This window comes from Rhinoderma darwinii, chromosome 5 (genome assembly GCF_050947455.1).
Source record: "Rhinoderma darwinii isolate aRhiDar2 chromosome 5, aRhiDar2.hap1, whole genome shotgun sequence".
Lineage (NCBI taxonomy): Eukaryota > Metazoa > Chordata > Amphibia > Anura > Rhinodermatidae > Rhinoderma > Rhinoderma darwinii.
The window spans coordinates 105415841-105432575 of record NC_134691.1 but is presented as its reverse complement, the minus strand read 5'-3'; positions in this window follow the sequence as shown (position 1 = coordinate 105432575).

Here is a 16735-nt window from a genome sequence, read left to right as displayed (position 1 = left end):
TGAAGCAGAGACCTTGCCGCCTCATGATTGTCCGATTGACTTGGTTCCCGATTCATCCCCTCCTCGCGGTAGAGTATACCCTCTCTCCCTGCCAGAGACACAGTCTATGTCACCCTATATTAAGGAGAATGTGGAGAGGGGCTTCATTCGTAAATCCTCATCCCCGGCCGGAGCCAGGTTCTTCTTTGTCAAGAAGAAGGATGGATCCCTCCATCCCTGCATTGACTACCGAGGCCTCAATCAAATCACGGTGAAGAACAGGTAACCTTTGCCTTTAATTTCGGAACTGTTCGATCGCATACGGGGTCAAATTTTTTTTCTAAGCTGGACTTACGGGGGGCCTAAACCTGATTCGGATTCGTCAGGGTGACGAGTGGAAGACCGCATTTAATACCCGTGATGGGCACTATGAATACCTAGTGATGCCCTTCGGCCTGTATAACGCCCCCGCGGTGTTCCAGGAATTTGTGAATGACATTTTCCGTGACCTCCTCTATGTTTGTGTAGTAGTCTACTTTGATGACATTTTGATTTTTTCCCCAGATCCAGTAACTCATCAGAGTCATGTCCGCCAGGTGTTGCTTCATTTAAGGGAGAATCACCTTTACGCCAAGCTGGAGAAGTGCATGTTTGAAAATAAATCCTTTCCGTTCCTGGGCTACATAATCTCCGATCAGGGCTTCAAAATGGACCCTGAGAAGGTAACGGCTGTCCTGGAGTGGCCACGCCCCCAGGGCTTAAGGGCCATACAATGCTTCCTGGGATTCGCCAACTTCTACCCGCTGTTTATCCCCAACTACTCGTCATTGACAGCCCCCATCTCTTCCCTCACAAAGAAGGGTATGAATACCAAAATGTGGACTCCGGAGGCTGAAGCCGCATTTGAGACCTTGAAACGTCAGCCTCTATTCTTCACCACCCAGATGTGTCCCTACAGTTTTCTTTAGAGGTGGACGCTTCCTCTGTTGGTGCTGGTGCACTGTTGTTCTAGAGAGGTTCTAAAGGCAAGACTGTGGTATGTGGCTACTATTCCAAACTGTTTTCTTCTGCAGAGCGCAACTACTTGATTGGGGATCGGGAGTTACTGGCCATTAAGCTGGCCCTGCAGGAGTGGCGACACCTACTGGAAGGCCCAGTCCACCCAATACAGGTCTTCACGGATCACAAAAACCTGACCTATTTACAGACGGCTCAACGGTTCAATCCTCTTCAAACCAGGTGGTCGTTATTCTTTGCTCGATTCCGGTTCGAACTCCACGACCCACCTGCCGATAAGAATGTGAGGGCCGATGCCTTGTCTAGGTCATTCGAAACAGAGGACACTGTGGAGTCTCCACAGAATATTATTGATCCTTCCTGCATCTTCTCTGTGAACCCTCTTCAGGTTAGAGGCATTCCTCCAGGAAGAACTTTTGTACATCTGGCTGACAGAGGAAGAATCCTTTGCTGGGGTCACAGCTCCAAGCTGGCAGGTCACACGGGGACTCGTAAGACACAAGACCTAATCGCCCGTCAGTTCTGGTGGCCCACGCTGCCCAAAGACGTCAGGGAGTTCGTCTCCTCATGCACGGTATGCGCAGCTATTAAAATTGCCCACTCCAGACCAGCTGACCTGCTCCAACTACTGCATGTGCCTGATGCCCCCTGGCAGCATGTTGCAATGGACTTTGTCACGGATCTTCCTCTCTCTGCGGGTTGCAGTGTGATCTGGGTTGTGGTGGATCGATTCTCTAAAATGGCTCATTTTGTTCCCCTGACTGGCCTGACTTCTGCTGCTCGACTGGCTGAGCTCTTCATACAACCCATCTTCCGTCTGCACGGCTTGCCCCTGCATATTGTTTTGGATCGAGGGGTCCAGTTCACTTCAAAGTTTTGGAGAGCATTCTGCGGTCTCCTTGGTGTAAAGTTGGACTTCTCTTCGGCCTGTCATCCCCAGTCCAATGGGCAAGTCGAGAGGATTAACCAAATTATGAAGAACTATCTGCGGCACTTAGTTTCCAGACAACATGATGACTGGGTGCAGCTGTTCCCCTGGGCAGAATTCTGCCCTGTCTGTTTACTGAAGGATGGGAGAGGTCCTCCAGATCAAGAGACGTTCCTTGTAACCGCTTTTCACTCTAGCCAAGAGATGAGAATTCTGAACAGGGAAACCCCTCTATTAACTAAAAATGTTAGGGTATCTAAAAATGTGTTTTCTAAATTGGACAACCACAACCCCTTTAAGTAGTGGGACATTTATGACATGACAAAATTGCATTTTGAAAGGATTTCACTGTTTCAATAAATTGTGATCACCTTAAAACATGACCCACTATGAATATGATATTGCAGTATGGTATATGCTATAATGACCCACTTCACCTTTTCATGTGTGTCCTACTGGTCACAGCTCATGTATCAACACTGTCTCTGTGAAAGACTGCCTTGTTAACTAGAGCAAAAGGTCAAACTTTGCTTCACAAACTTTTTCTATGACAACATATTTCTCCCATTTAAGACATTGAAGGTTTAAATAGTGATTTACATTAAAGCACGAAGGTTTCATTGTCTTATATGGAGAAACTATGACTCTCTAATAGGAAATTTGTCAGTCTGCAAAACATGGGTGAAGTGATTTTTCACAGACCACTTTTTCTCTGAGGGTATGTTCACACGGCCTATTTACGGATGTAAATCGGGCGTTTTTGCCCCGAATTACGCCCGAAAATAGCGCCTCAATAGCGCTGACAAACATCTGCCCATTGAAAGCAATGGGCAGACGTTTGTCTGTTCACACGAGGCGTATATTTACACGCCGCTGTCAAAAGACGGCGCGTAATTAGACGCCCGCGTCAAAGAAGTGACCTGTCACTTCTTTGGCCATAATTAGAGCCGTTATTCATTGACTCCAATGAATAGCAGCGCTAATTACGCCCGTAATTGACACGGCGTTCAAGCGCCTGCACATGCCGGTACGGCTGAAATTACGGGGATGTTTTCAGGCTGAAACATCCCCGTAATTTCAGCCGTAACGGACGCCCTCGTGTGAACATACCCTGAGGGTATGGGTATGTTCACACGGCCTATTTACGGACGTAAATCGGGCGTTTTTGCCCCGAATTACGCCCGAAAATAGCGCCGAAAATAGCGCTGACAAACATCTGCCCATTGAAAGCAATGGGCAGACGTTTGTCTGTTCACACGAAGCGTATATTTACGCGCCGCTGTCAAATGACGGCGCGTAAATAGACGCCCGCGTAGAAGAAGTGACCTGTCACTTCTTTGGCCGTATTTGGAGCCGCTATTCATTGACTCCAATGAATAGCAGCGCGAATTACGGCCGTAATTGACGCGGCGTTCAAGCGCCTGCACATGCCGGTACGGCTGAAATTACAGTGATGTTTTCAGGCTGTAACATCCCCGTAATTTCAGCCGTTACGGACCCCCGCCGTGTGAACATACCCTATGTGCACACGTAGTGACCAAAAACGTCTGAAAATCCAGAGCTGTTTTCAAGGGAAAACAGACCCTGCTTTTCAGACGTTTTTTGACCAACTCGCATTTTTCGCGGCATTTTTCGCGGCGTTTTTCGCGCCGTTTTCGCGCCGTTTTTTACGTCCGTTTTTGGAGCTGTTTTCATTGGAGTCTATGAGAAAACAGCTCCAAAAACGTCCAAAGAAGTGTCCTGCACTTCTTTTGACGAGGCTGTATTTTTACGCGTCGTCGTTTGACAGCTGTCAAACGACGACTGGTAAATAACAGGTCATCTGCACAGTATGTCGGCAAACCCATTCAAATGAATGGGCAGATGTTTGCCGACGTATTTTTAGCCCTATTTTCAGACGTAAAACGAGGCATAAGGGTATGTTCACACGGCGGGGGTCCGTAACGGCTGAAATTACGGGGATGTTTCAGCCTGAAAACATCCCCGTAATTTCAGCCGTACCGGCATGTGCAGGCGCTTGAACGCCGCGTCAATTACGGCCGTAATTAGCGCTGCTATTCATTGGAGTCAAAGAATAGCGGCTCCAATTACGGCCAAAGAAGTGACAGGTCACTTCTTCTACGCGGGCGTCTATTTACGCGCCGTCATTTGACAGAGGCGCGTAAATATACGCCTCGTGTGAACAGACAAACGTCTGCCCATTGCTTTCAATGGGCAGATGTTTGTCAGCGCTATTGAGGCGCTATTTTCAGACGTAATTCGGGGCAAAAACGCCCGAATTACGTCCGTAAATAGGCCGTGTGAACATACCCTAATACGCCTCGTTTACGTCTGAAAATAGGTCGTGTGAACCCAGCCTTAGATGGTTTGATAGATAAGGCACATTAAATGTGTATACCTCTGGGTAGAATAAAAATAAGAGCACTTCAAGGTGCATAGATTTGCAGGGTGATTAAAAAAGGATGGTGCGAAATCATAGCCTCGGTATTCATAACCGAGAGAACTTAAATTTATTAACATGGAAAGACACACTATCCAAGCTTTATCTATACACTATAAATGTTCAAAGTGATTTCCATTGGTAACATAGTAGATGTCTAGGTGGTAGTCCAGTTCTGTCCAGACGCGTGCCAGCATATCCTCGGATATGGACTCCACTGTTTCAGTGAAGCGTTGTCTCAGGTCGTTCAGATCTGAGGTTAAAGGTAGCCTCATCACCGAACACCAGCCTGTCAGTGAATTTGTCCTCTTCTAATCGTCCCTGCAAGTCAATGCAAAAGTCACGGCGTTGGCTGTTTATTGGCTGGTCTCATATTCTGAAGATGTAATCTGTATGGCTTACAACGCAGATGTTTTCGTAAGATACGCCATACCGTGGTTTGTGGCACCTGTAGTTCCATACTAGTTAGCCTGGTCGACTTTCTAGGACTGCGCTCGTACACGGCTCGAATCCTGTTCACTGTTTTTTACGAATTTTTTTTGCGGCCCGAACATTTCCCATGGCATAAACACCCAGTGGTTTTGAATTTCTTCCCCCAACTCGAAATGCAGTTTTTACGCAAAGCCCATTTACCAAATTTATTCTGAAAGTTTCGCTGTACTGTCAGAACAGACCGTGTTCTTGCAAATTCCAACATGCAAATAGCGTTTTCTTGCTTCGATGTCGCCATCTTATTTCACACTATGTAAGCACATTTCAAATTTGACTTTTGCAAATGAAAGCTGTGCTGTGATTGGTTGCTATGGGCAACTAAGCCAGTTTTGCTTTGATTTTTAGTTACTAGCCATTTACCACTGATGTTACTTTAACTGCAGGCCTTTACTTTTGCACCATCCTTTTTGAATCACCCTGTGTAGGGGCACTGTAAGGCTGTGTTCGCATCTGCATCAGGGCTCCGTTCCGAGGTTACGTCAGAGCTTTCTGTCAGAATGGAGCTCTGGCTGACACAAACGGAAACCATATCGACTATGCTATTGATTTCGTCAAAACAAAGGAACCCTTGCACAATGGAGACAAACGGAAACAATTGGCACCGGATCCGTCACCATTGAAACCAATAGTGATGGAAATGGAAACCTATGGTTGCCGTTTGTATCAGTCAGGGCTCCGCTCCGACGGAAAGCTCTGATGGAACGTCGTAACAGAGCCCTGATGCAGATGTGAATGAATCTTAAGAACGAATCTTAAGTCAAGGGGTATGCTACATTACCCACCTTCATTTTTTTTCATAAATTCCTAATTTAGTCATAGCAAATAAAGTAATGATCATGTTATAATTCAATGAAACAATCATATGTTCAAATGCTAAGGCATTTGACACTGTCCCCCATAGACGCCTACTGGGTAAATTAAGGACTATAGGTTTAGATAATATAGTTTGTAATTGGATTGAGAATTGGCTCAAGGACCGTATCCAGAGAGTTGTGGTCAATGATTCCTACTCTGAATGGTCCCCGGTTATAAGTGGAGTACCCCAGGGTTCAGTGCTTGGACCACTATTATTCAACTTATTTATTAATGATATAGAGGATGGGATTAATAGCACTATTTCTATTTTTGCAGATGACACCAAGCTATGTTATATAGTTCAGACTATGGAGGATGTTCATGAATTACAGGCAGATTTAAACAAACTAAGTGTTTGGGCGTCCACTTGGCAGATGAAGTTTAATGTAGATAAATGTAAAGTTATGCATCTGGCTACCAACAACCTGCATGCATCATATGTCCTAGTGGGAGCTACACTGGCGGATTCACTTGTTGAGAAGGATCTGGGTGTACTTGTAAATCATAAACTCAATAACAGCATGCAGTGTCAATCAGCTGCTTCAAAGGCCAGCAGGATATTGTCGTGTATTAAAAGAGGCATGGACTCGCGGGACAGGGATGTAATATTACCACTTTACAAAGCATTAGTGAGGCCTCATCTAGAATATGCAGTTCAGTTCTGGGCTCCAGTTCATAGAAAGGATGCCCTGGAGTTGGAAAAAATACAAAGAAGAGCAACAAAGCTAATTAGGGGCATGGAGAATTTAAGTTATGAGGAAAGATTGAGAGAATTAGACCTATTTAGCCTTGAGAAAAGACGACTAAGGGGGGACATGATTAACTTATATAAATATATTAATGGCACATACAAAAAATATGGTGAAATCCTGTTCCTTGTAAAACCCCCTCAAAAAACAAGGGGGCACTCCCTCCGTCTGGAGAAAAAAAGGTTCAAGCTGCAGAGGCGACAAGGCTTCTTTACAGTGTGAACTGTGAATCTATGGAATAGCCTACCGCAGGAGCTGGTCACAGCAGGGACAGTAAATGGCTTTAAAAAAGGGTTAGATAATTTCCTAGAACAAAAAAATATTAGCTCCTATGTGTAGAAATTTTTCCTTCCCTTTTCCCTTCCCTTGGTTGAACTTGATGGACATGTGTCTTTTTTCAGCCGTACTAACTATGTAACTATGTAACTATGTAACTATGTAACAATAGCAAAAACCTTCAAGAAACTCTAAATAGAAAATAGGTATATCATCACTTAACACACTAAGGTTAACATTATGTTGATTAACTTTCTGTAAACAAATGATTATGAGTCTGGTGTATACATGAGGGAAACGCTCCCCCGCTTCTCCCCGCCCCTCTGATGGTAATTGACAGTTGGCTGCTGATTATCTGCATACAGAGCATCCCCTCAATCGCTGTGAGGAGGGCAGGAGGAGGTGGGGGGAGGCGGAGGGAGCGTTCCTTCAGTAATACACCGGACTCATAACTATGAGTCCAGTTTATTCTTTAATCGCTCCTGTTATGGCAGGAAGGAGGTGAAGGGAACAAGTGAGCCCTAATCTACACACCGCCCTGTCCCTGCCTACTTGCAACGACCCGCCCTAGGCGACGGGGTACAACTTGGCGGCGGTCCCTACGCTGACTAAGTGCAAGGGGATACAAACAGGGAACAAGCAAGGGAAGGGGCAGTAGCCCACGGAACACCGTGAGGAAACAGAGTGGTGAACGAGCCAGTCAGGATCGGAATGTAGTGGAGTATACAAACGCAGAGCACGGAGCAGGAAGCAAGCCAGGGGCAGAGCGAAGCAGGATAAGCGGGAACTGAAGCAAGGCAGAAGCACGGCAGAAGCAGGCTGGAGCAAGGCAGCAGTGGGGCCAGGAATCCAAGAAGAATAACAAGCAATGAGGAAGAGAAAACGGCAGGTATAAATGGACAGGGGGCGGAGCTAACTCCGACTGACCAGGCCGCGATAGGCTCTCCCACTCCTGAGCCTGCCACCCTGATTGGTGGGAGCCGGTGTCAGTCTAAGAGGTCTGGCCTCAGGTGTCGACTGATTAATCCTGGGAGTATCCACAGACGTAGTGCCTGGCAGATCCTTTACAGCTCCTACTAGCCAAATGGCACAATATTTTTTAGGGCTAACAGTGGAGCAGACCTATTACTGTAATATGCTGCCTGTATGTATAGGGCAGGATAGTCTGATAAAATATCCACTTTAAGAGGTGAAGCAGTTCCATAGGCCCCTTGGTACTTGACTTATGGAGCTTTCATGAGAAGTGGAAGAAAAGCTAAACTGAACACCAATAACTCTTCTTCATCTTTATATTTTACTAGTAGAGTTACCCGGCTTCGCACGGGTCTATTTATTTGTTGTTTGTCTGTGTGGTTAAAAACTTTGTTTCCTACTGATATGAAGCTAACATATCCAATAAAGTCCAAGTGCAGAATTCTATTTTGGAGGCCTGACTCGTCTGGAAGGGGTTCAATTAATGGGAATGTTGAAATCCAGTATAGATAGAATGTAGTATAGGTACAGTCTGTTCACAGAGAGTAAAGAAAGATGGCTGGATTGTTATGCAAAGCCGGTGTAAAACAAGAAGGACCGGGTTGTTATGGGAACCTGGTTTAAAACTGTGTGTATGTCAGTGAGGCTAAGGCCTTGCTCACACGACGCTCAAAAATAACAACGTGTAAACGTGTCAAAAACGCTAGTGTTTTTGTAAAGAGCTTTTAAAAATACTGGCTTTTTGGTGCATTTTCGTTGCTTTTTGACACGTGTGCATTTTTGTTATGTCTTTTTGGCGTGCAATAAGGACTCCCATTGACCATGGGAATTAGGAGCATTTTTAGCACCTTTTACGCACCAAAGAATTGACCTGACGCTTCTTTTTTTACATGACGCGTTTTTTAAACACTCGCGCGTAAAAAAAACACTTATGCAATAACAAAACACTTTCCCATTAATGTCAATGGGGAGCCTAAATCATGCGTCTCTGACACGTTTTTCGAATACACGCCATGTGAACAGGGCCTAATAATGAAATTGCCAGCTCCTATTGGCTAATACGCGTCATCTAATGTGATATGGAGGAAGACCCTTGATGTGGAAGCCAGTGGTGCCATATTTGCTTTTGTATTGCAATTTTTTGTGAATATGTCGAACAGTAGGCCCTAGAGAGCTGAAACCTGGCGTAAACCTTTCGAAAGGGTCTGATTTGCTTATGTGCCCAATTTGGTGCAAAATAGTCCAATCGTTTGGTCGTGCATAAAGAACAGACAACATAAATTCATTTTTATATACAGTTAGGTCCAGAATTATTTGGACAGTGACACATTCTTCATGATTTGGGCTCTGCATGCCACCACATTGGATTTGAAATTAAATAACTGAGATGTAATTGAAGTGTAGACTTTCAGGTTTAATTCAAGGGGTTGAACAAAAATATCCTGTGAAACGTTTAGGAATTGCAATCATTTTTCTACACAGCCTCCTCATTTCACGGGCTCAAAAGTAATTGGAGAAATTAACATTGCCATAAATAAAATGTTGTTTTTTTTTTTTAATACTTTGTAGAGAATCCTTTGCAGGCAATGAAAAGGATAGGGGATACATGTGGATCGATAAGGAGAACAAGGACCGAAAGTTACCAAGAGCGCTGCATGAGAAGCTGTGACTTCCGCATTCTGTGTCCGGCAGCTTCATATAGATGAATGGGATTCTTCTGCGCATGCGCGAGCGGCTCTCCATTGATCTCTATGGAGCTGCGGAACAGATAAGCCAGACACAGAACCCGGAAGTCCAGGCTTCTCATGTAGCAATTTGGGTGACTTTCGGTCCCCTGTTCTCCTTATAGCTGGGGGCCCCAGCGGTCGGACCCCCAGAGATCTCACATGTGGCCCCTATCCTGTGTATAGGGAATACATGTGTTTTTTGGCAAACCCCTTTAACTAGTTAAATGCCGCAGTCAATAACGACCGCAGCGTTTATAGGGGTTTTTCTATGAAGGACATTTATGACATATCCATTGGATATGTCATAAATATCAGATAGATGCAGGTCCCATCTCTGGGACCCGCACCTATCTCTAGAACAGAGCCCCCTAAACCCCATTCTAGCTTTCTGTGCTCTCCCGGCCACTTGATTGCATGTGGAGTTACTGAAACAGCGTAACTTGCTGAGCTACACTGTTTCCGTAACTCCCATAGAACTGAACAGTAGTTACGGAAACAGCGTGGCTCGCATGCTACGCTGCTTCCGTAATTGCCATTCACTACTATGGGCATTAGGGAAACAGCATAGCTCAGCAAGTTACACTATTTCAGTAACTCCACATGTAACCAAGTGGGCGCTGGTTCAAGTCCCCTAGGGGAACTAATAAAATGTGTAAAAAAAAATGTTAGATACATTTTCAGGAGTATAAAAAAATATATATATATTAAAAGTTGAAAATAAAAAACAACCTTTTCCCATTTTTCTCCAAGCACAACGTAAAAAATAAAATAATTTGGTATCGCTGCGTCCATAAAAGTCCCATCTATTACAATATACAATTATTTAACTCACACGGTGAGTTTAAAAATTGAAAACATCAAAATAGTTTTTTGGTCACCTTAGTGCTTAAAAAAATTAAATAAATAAAAAAAGGCCCATGCCATCACACTGCCTCCACCATGTTTTACAGAGGATGTGGTGTGCTTTGGATCATGAGCCGTTCCAAGCCTTCTCCATACATTCTTCCTCCCATCATTCTGGTACAGGTTGATCTTAGTTTCATCTGTCCAAAGAATGCTGTTCCAGAACTGGGCTGGCTTCTTTAGATGTTGTTTGGCAAAGTCTAATCTGGCCTTTCTATTTTTGAGGCTGATTAATGGTTTGCACCTTGTGGTGAACCCTCTGTATTTGCTCTCATGAAGTCTTCTCCTTATGGTAGACTTAGATACCGATACACCTACTTCCAGGAGAGTGTTCTTCACTTGGGTAGATGTTGTGAAGGAGTTTTTCTTCAACATGGAAAGGATTCTGCGATCATCCACCACTATTGTCTTCCATGGACGTCCAGGTCTTTTGGAGATCACGAGATCACTAGTGCGCTCTTTTTTTTTTAAAGAATGTACCAAGCTGTTGATTTGAACACCCCTAACATTTGTGCTATCTCTCTGATGGATTTATTCATTTATTTCAGCCCAACGATGGTCTGTTTCACTTGCATTGAGAGCCTCTTTTGACCTCATGTTGTGGGTTCACAGCAACAGCTTCCAAATCAAATGCCACACCAGGAATCAACTCCAGACCTTTTAACTGCTTAATTGATGATGGATTAATGAGAGAATAGCCCATGCAGCCCATTAAATAGCTATTGAGATAAGTGTCCAATTACCTTTGGTCCCTTGAAAAAGAGGCAGCTGCATATTAAAGAGCTGTAATTCCTAAACCCTTCCACAAATTAGGATGTGAATACCCTCGAATTAAAGCTGAGAGTCTGCACTTTAAGCCCATATTGATTATATAACTGTATATTCAATATGTTTTGGTAAAATGTCAAAGCTTGTGTCACTGTCCAAATAAAAAAAACCAGTTAAAGGCCTGCGTCATATGTACTTTTTTAAAATGCATGAAACAAACTAAGCATTTGAAGCATTTTTTTATATACAATATTTAGTTTTTGTTTAGTGCCATTTTGAAAATTGTTTTTAGAAATTCCACATTGATCCTAAAAATTCTACAGAAACACAAAAAACTAAATGCTGTATGTGTATATGTGTATTTCACTAAAGACTTTAAACTAACATCTGGCCGCAGCAGTTTTGCCCCTTTACAAAAAAAATCTGTAAAAAATACATTCTATGGAAAGCACTGCAAAACTTTGTATATATAAACAATCAAAAAAAGGAACATTATAAGCTACACTAATTTTATGTTACACCTCTTGCACACGACAGAGTTCGGGCCATGAAAAACGGTACATGTGTCGACTGGATTTCCCGGCCCCACCGCGGTACAGGGCAACGGGACTCCTGGCATCATAGTCATTTTATGATGCTTAGGAGTCCCTGCCTTCTCGTGGAACTGCTGTTCCGTACTGTGTCATTTTGTTCAGTATGGAACAGCAGTTCTTTGGGGAGGTAGACACTCCTAGCATCATAAAATGTCTATGATGCCAGGAGTCCTGTTCACCTGTGCCATGCCGACACACGGACCGTTTTTCACAACCCGAACTCGGTCGTGTGCAAGAGGTGTAAAAGAAACATGTACCCGGCTATCAATCTTTTATGTTCTATATACAAGCACTGTCTCCGTAACCATTGCTGTAGTTGTTGAAAGTAAGAAACTATACCAACACAAATGAAAAAAATTACTTTTTTTAACCCCTATCCGCACCAGGACGTAACTGTACGTCGTTGCGGGAAGTTACTTCCCGCACGAGGACGTACAGTTACTGAGTTAATCCCGGTGCACACTGTCGGCGACAGTGTGCACCGGGAACCAGGAGGTCAGCTGTCGCCGACAGCTGACACTCCCCTCTTGCCGGCCAGCGGTCCTTTGCCGCTGATTTCGGCGCATTAACCCCTTAAATTCGGCGATCGGGTGCAATCGCCGAATTTTAGGGGTTTCTAACATATCGGCAGACCCCCGTCCGAAATCGCGGGGTCTGCCGATAGTTAGTATGGCAAACGGAAGCCAAACAATGGCTTCCGGGTCTGCCATGGACAGAAGCCCATCAGGACCAGCCGAGGGGCCAAAATGCTCACTATACCCCTAGAAAAATTCCTTGAGGGGTGTAGATTCCAAAATAGGGTGACTTTTGGGGGGTTTCCACTGTTTTGGTCCCTCCGGGGCGTTGCAAACCCGACATGGCACTGAAAACCAATCCAGCAAAATCTGCTTCCAAAATCCAAAAGGCGCTCCCTCCCTTCTGAGCCCTGCTGTGGGTCCAAACATCAGTTTACGACCACATATGGGGTATTGCCGTAATCGGGAGAAATTGCTTTACAAATGTTGGGCGGCTTTTTCTCCTTTATTCCTTGTAAAAATGAAAAAATTCTATGTTTCCACAGAAAAATAGGTGATTTTCATCTTCACAGACTAATTCCACAAAATTCTGCAAAAAAACTGTGGGGTCAAAATGCTAACTATACCCCTAGAAAAATGCCTTGAGGGGTGTAGTTTCCAAAATGGGGTCACTTTGGGGGGGGTTTCGGCTGTTTAGGTACCACAAGACCTCCTCAAACCTGACATGGTGCCTAAAATATATTCCTAAAAAAAGGAGGCCCCGAAATCCACTAGCTGCTCCTTTGCTTCTGAGGCCTGTGCTTCAGTCCATTAGGACACTAGGGCCACATGTTGGATATTTCTAAAATCTGCAGAATCTGGGCAATAAATATTGAGTTGCGTTTCCCTGGTAAAACCTTCTGTGTTACAGATTTTTTTTTATTACAAATGAATTTCGGCAAAAAAAATGAAATTTGCAAATTTCACCTCTACTTTGCCTTAATTCCTGTGAAACGCCTAAAGGGTTAAAATATTTTCTGAATGTGGTTTTGAATACCTTGAGGGGTACAGTTTTCAAAATGGGGTGATTTATGGGGACTTTCTAATATATAAGGCCCTCAAAGCCACTTCAGAACTGAACTGGTCCCTGAAAAAATAGCCTTTTGAAATTTTATTGAAAATATGAGAAATTGCTGCTAAATTTCTAAGCCTCGTAACGTCCTAGAAAAATAAAAGTACGTGAAAAAAAATGATGCAAACATAAAGTAGACATATAGGAAATGGTAACTAGTAACTATTTTGTGTGGTATTAATATGTGTTTCACAAGCAAATACATTTAAATTTAGAAAAATGCTAATTTTTGCACATTTTTGCTAAAATTTGAAGTTTTTCACAAATAAATATTGAATTTATGGACCAAATTTTTTCACTAACATAGAGTACAATATGTCACGAGAAAACAATCTCAGAATCGCTTGGATAGGTAAAAGCATTCCGGAGTTATTACCACATAAAGTGACACATGTCAGATTTGAAAAAATAGGCTGTGTCCTGAAGGCCAAAACAGGCTGTGTCCTTAAGGGGTTAAAAAAGCATCAACACAAGAAAATCACAGAAATTACTCAGCAGCTGCCTGTGTTAGTGAACAAGAAGTAAAAGCCAAAGGGAGCTATCGCCAGCTTTTAAAGCATCTGCTACAGTTATTTGAGTATTATGAGTCTCAACACTAGAGGCCTTCTATATATCCGCGGATGCCTAAAGAAACAGGAGCTGTTCATGACAGGTAGAAAGAAAAACAGACAGGCACTTCATGAAACAAAATACAAAAACATGAAACTTGTTGTATCTGGAGTAAATGCTACGGCTATTTGAGATAACTTTTCTTGTGTATTTATCTCATCTGGAAATAGGTCTTGAATTATTGATGCTTGTTGATCACATTGTATAACATTATGCTTTCTCACAAACACTGACCTTTCCATCAAAAATGTAGATTTAGCGGATGGAACTATATATTTAAAAAGGGTTGGAGATTCATAATCAAACTTAGGAATACTTGAAGGGACTGTAGGCCAGTGCTAGACCATACAAGACCAATACTATTACATGGTGAAGAAAGTAAGTTTATCTAGCGCATCTTTTATATTCATATACTTTGAATGATTTTCTGCTAATATACAATGGCGGACTATAATATGGGCGGTTCGGCCGAACCGCACACAATCTTAAAAAACTATGCAGCGCTGCTAGCTGCCGCGCTGCCCGCTTTCAACTGAATCTGCGTCCGCAGGAAGCAGATTCAGTTGGGTTGAATGCTGGAGCCTCGCTCCAGCATTCACTCTGCCGTGAGCGGCTCGGTGCAGGCAGGCGCAATGTAGTGACGTCATCGCGCCTGTCTGCACAGAGTCACTCACGGGACAGTGCAGAGGAGGAGAAGCATCCCCCACCGTCGTGGGAACCGGGATAGGTAAGTAATTATGTTTTTTTTATTTATTAGGTATGTACATATGGAGGCATTATACTGTGTCACAGCTATGGGGCATTATACTGTCACAGCTATGGAGGCATTATACTGTCACAGCTATGGAGGCATTATACTGTTCCATTTTAATTCAATGGAAAAAGAAATGGATCCTGTAAAAACAAAAATCATGATGCAAGTGTAAACAGAGCCTAAGTAATAGATATGGCAGTCATAAGGGGTTTCAAAGCCTACGGTGCAAGAGGCGAACGTAGTGGGCGAGTTCTACTCAGTGACAGACATAGTAAAAGTTGACTGATAAAATTGGGTCCAAACCTTGTATTTTTGTAGTTGTGGATAGCCTCACATTGCATTCACTGCTGCCCCTTATATCGTTTCATCATAAACGGGAATGGAATGTAGCACAAAGGAGAAGAGAAACATTCCCTAAGGCAGAGGCCCCAATCTTTTGTAAGTCATGAGCCACTATTTAATACAACGGAAGGTGTTGAACCACACGACTACTAAAATGGAAAATCATATTAAAGATATGACCAATTGACATACTTTCAGCATAATTTCTTGTACCATATAATGCACTGAAAAATTTAAAAGAAATTCTTTGTGATGTGGAGCGGGAAAAAACTGTGATTCTTCTATAGTTTTTTGGGTTCAGTTTTTACGGCACTCATCGTGTGGTAAAGACGGCATGGTAACTTTATTCTGCAGGTGTAATGGCGGGGTAGGGAGACAGACAGGTGAGCCCTAATCTACCCGCCACTCAGTACCTGCCTACTTGCAACGGCCCGCCCTAAGCGACGGCGTACAACTATGCTCACTAAGTGCACGACAGACAAACAGACAAGGGTACACAGAAGCTAAGGGAAATGGGGCTGTTGCCCACGGCAACCCCGTGAGCAACAAGAATAGTGAACGAGCCGAGTCAAAGCAGGAGTGGACGAGGTACAAAACGCAGAGCAGGAGAATAGTGAACGAGCCGAGTCAAACCAGTAGTGGACGAGGTACAAAAAGCAGAGCAGGAGAATAGTCAGTCAAGCCAGGGTCAATATGAAGCAGAAGACAAGTAGCAAGCAGCAGCAGCAAAGCCAGGAAACAGACTGAAAGAATCACAGGCAAAGGAGGAGCAGGAAGTGAAGGTATAAATAGACAGAGGGCGGGAGCTAGCTCCGTCTGGCCAGGCTGTGATAGGCTCTCCCACTCCTCAGCCAGACTTAGGAGCAGGTGCAGAGTGACTAACCATGGGCGTCGACACAGAAGCTGTGTCTGGCAGATCCTTTACAGTACCCCCATTTTATGAGGGGCCACTGGACCCTTTCTAGGTGGACCTGGCTTATAGGGGAACCGAAGATGGAACCTCCTGAGCAATACTGCAGCGTGAACATCCCGGACGGGTACCCAAGTCCTCTCCTCAGGCCCGTATCCTCTCCAATGGACCAGGTACTGGAGAGAGCCTTGAACCATCCTGCTGTCCACAATCTTGGCCCCCTCGAATTCTACCCCTTCAGGGGTGAGAACAGGGACCGGAGGTTTCCTCGAGGGAGCCAAGGACGGGGAGCAGCATTTCAGGAGGGAGGCATGAAACACGTCGTGTATTCGAAAAGACGGGGGTTACTCCAGTCGGAAGGAGACAGGGTTAAGGACTTCAATGACCTTGTACGGCCCTATATAACTGGGAGCAAATTTTTTGGACGGGACTTTAAGGCGCAAATTTCCTGAAGACAGCCACACCAGATCCCGACCGCAAACAAGGGGTTAGCAGAACGTCTTCTATCTGCCTGGGTCTTTTGTATGCTCTGGGACAAATCTAGGTTCTTCTGAACCTGGGCCCAGACTGTGCACAGTTCCCGATAAACGACATCTACCTCAGGATTGTTGGAACCACCAGGTGAAACGGAGGAGAACCGTGGATTGAACCCAAAATTACAGAAAAAGGGGGAGACCCCTGACGAGTTACTGACCCGGTTATTAAGGGAAAATTCAGCGAGGGAAATGAAGGAGACCCAATCATATTGACAGTCAGAGATAAAACACCTTAAATATTGTTCTAGAGACTGATTAG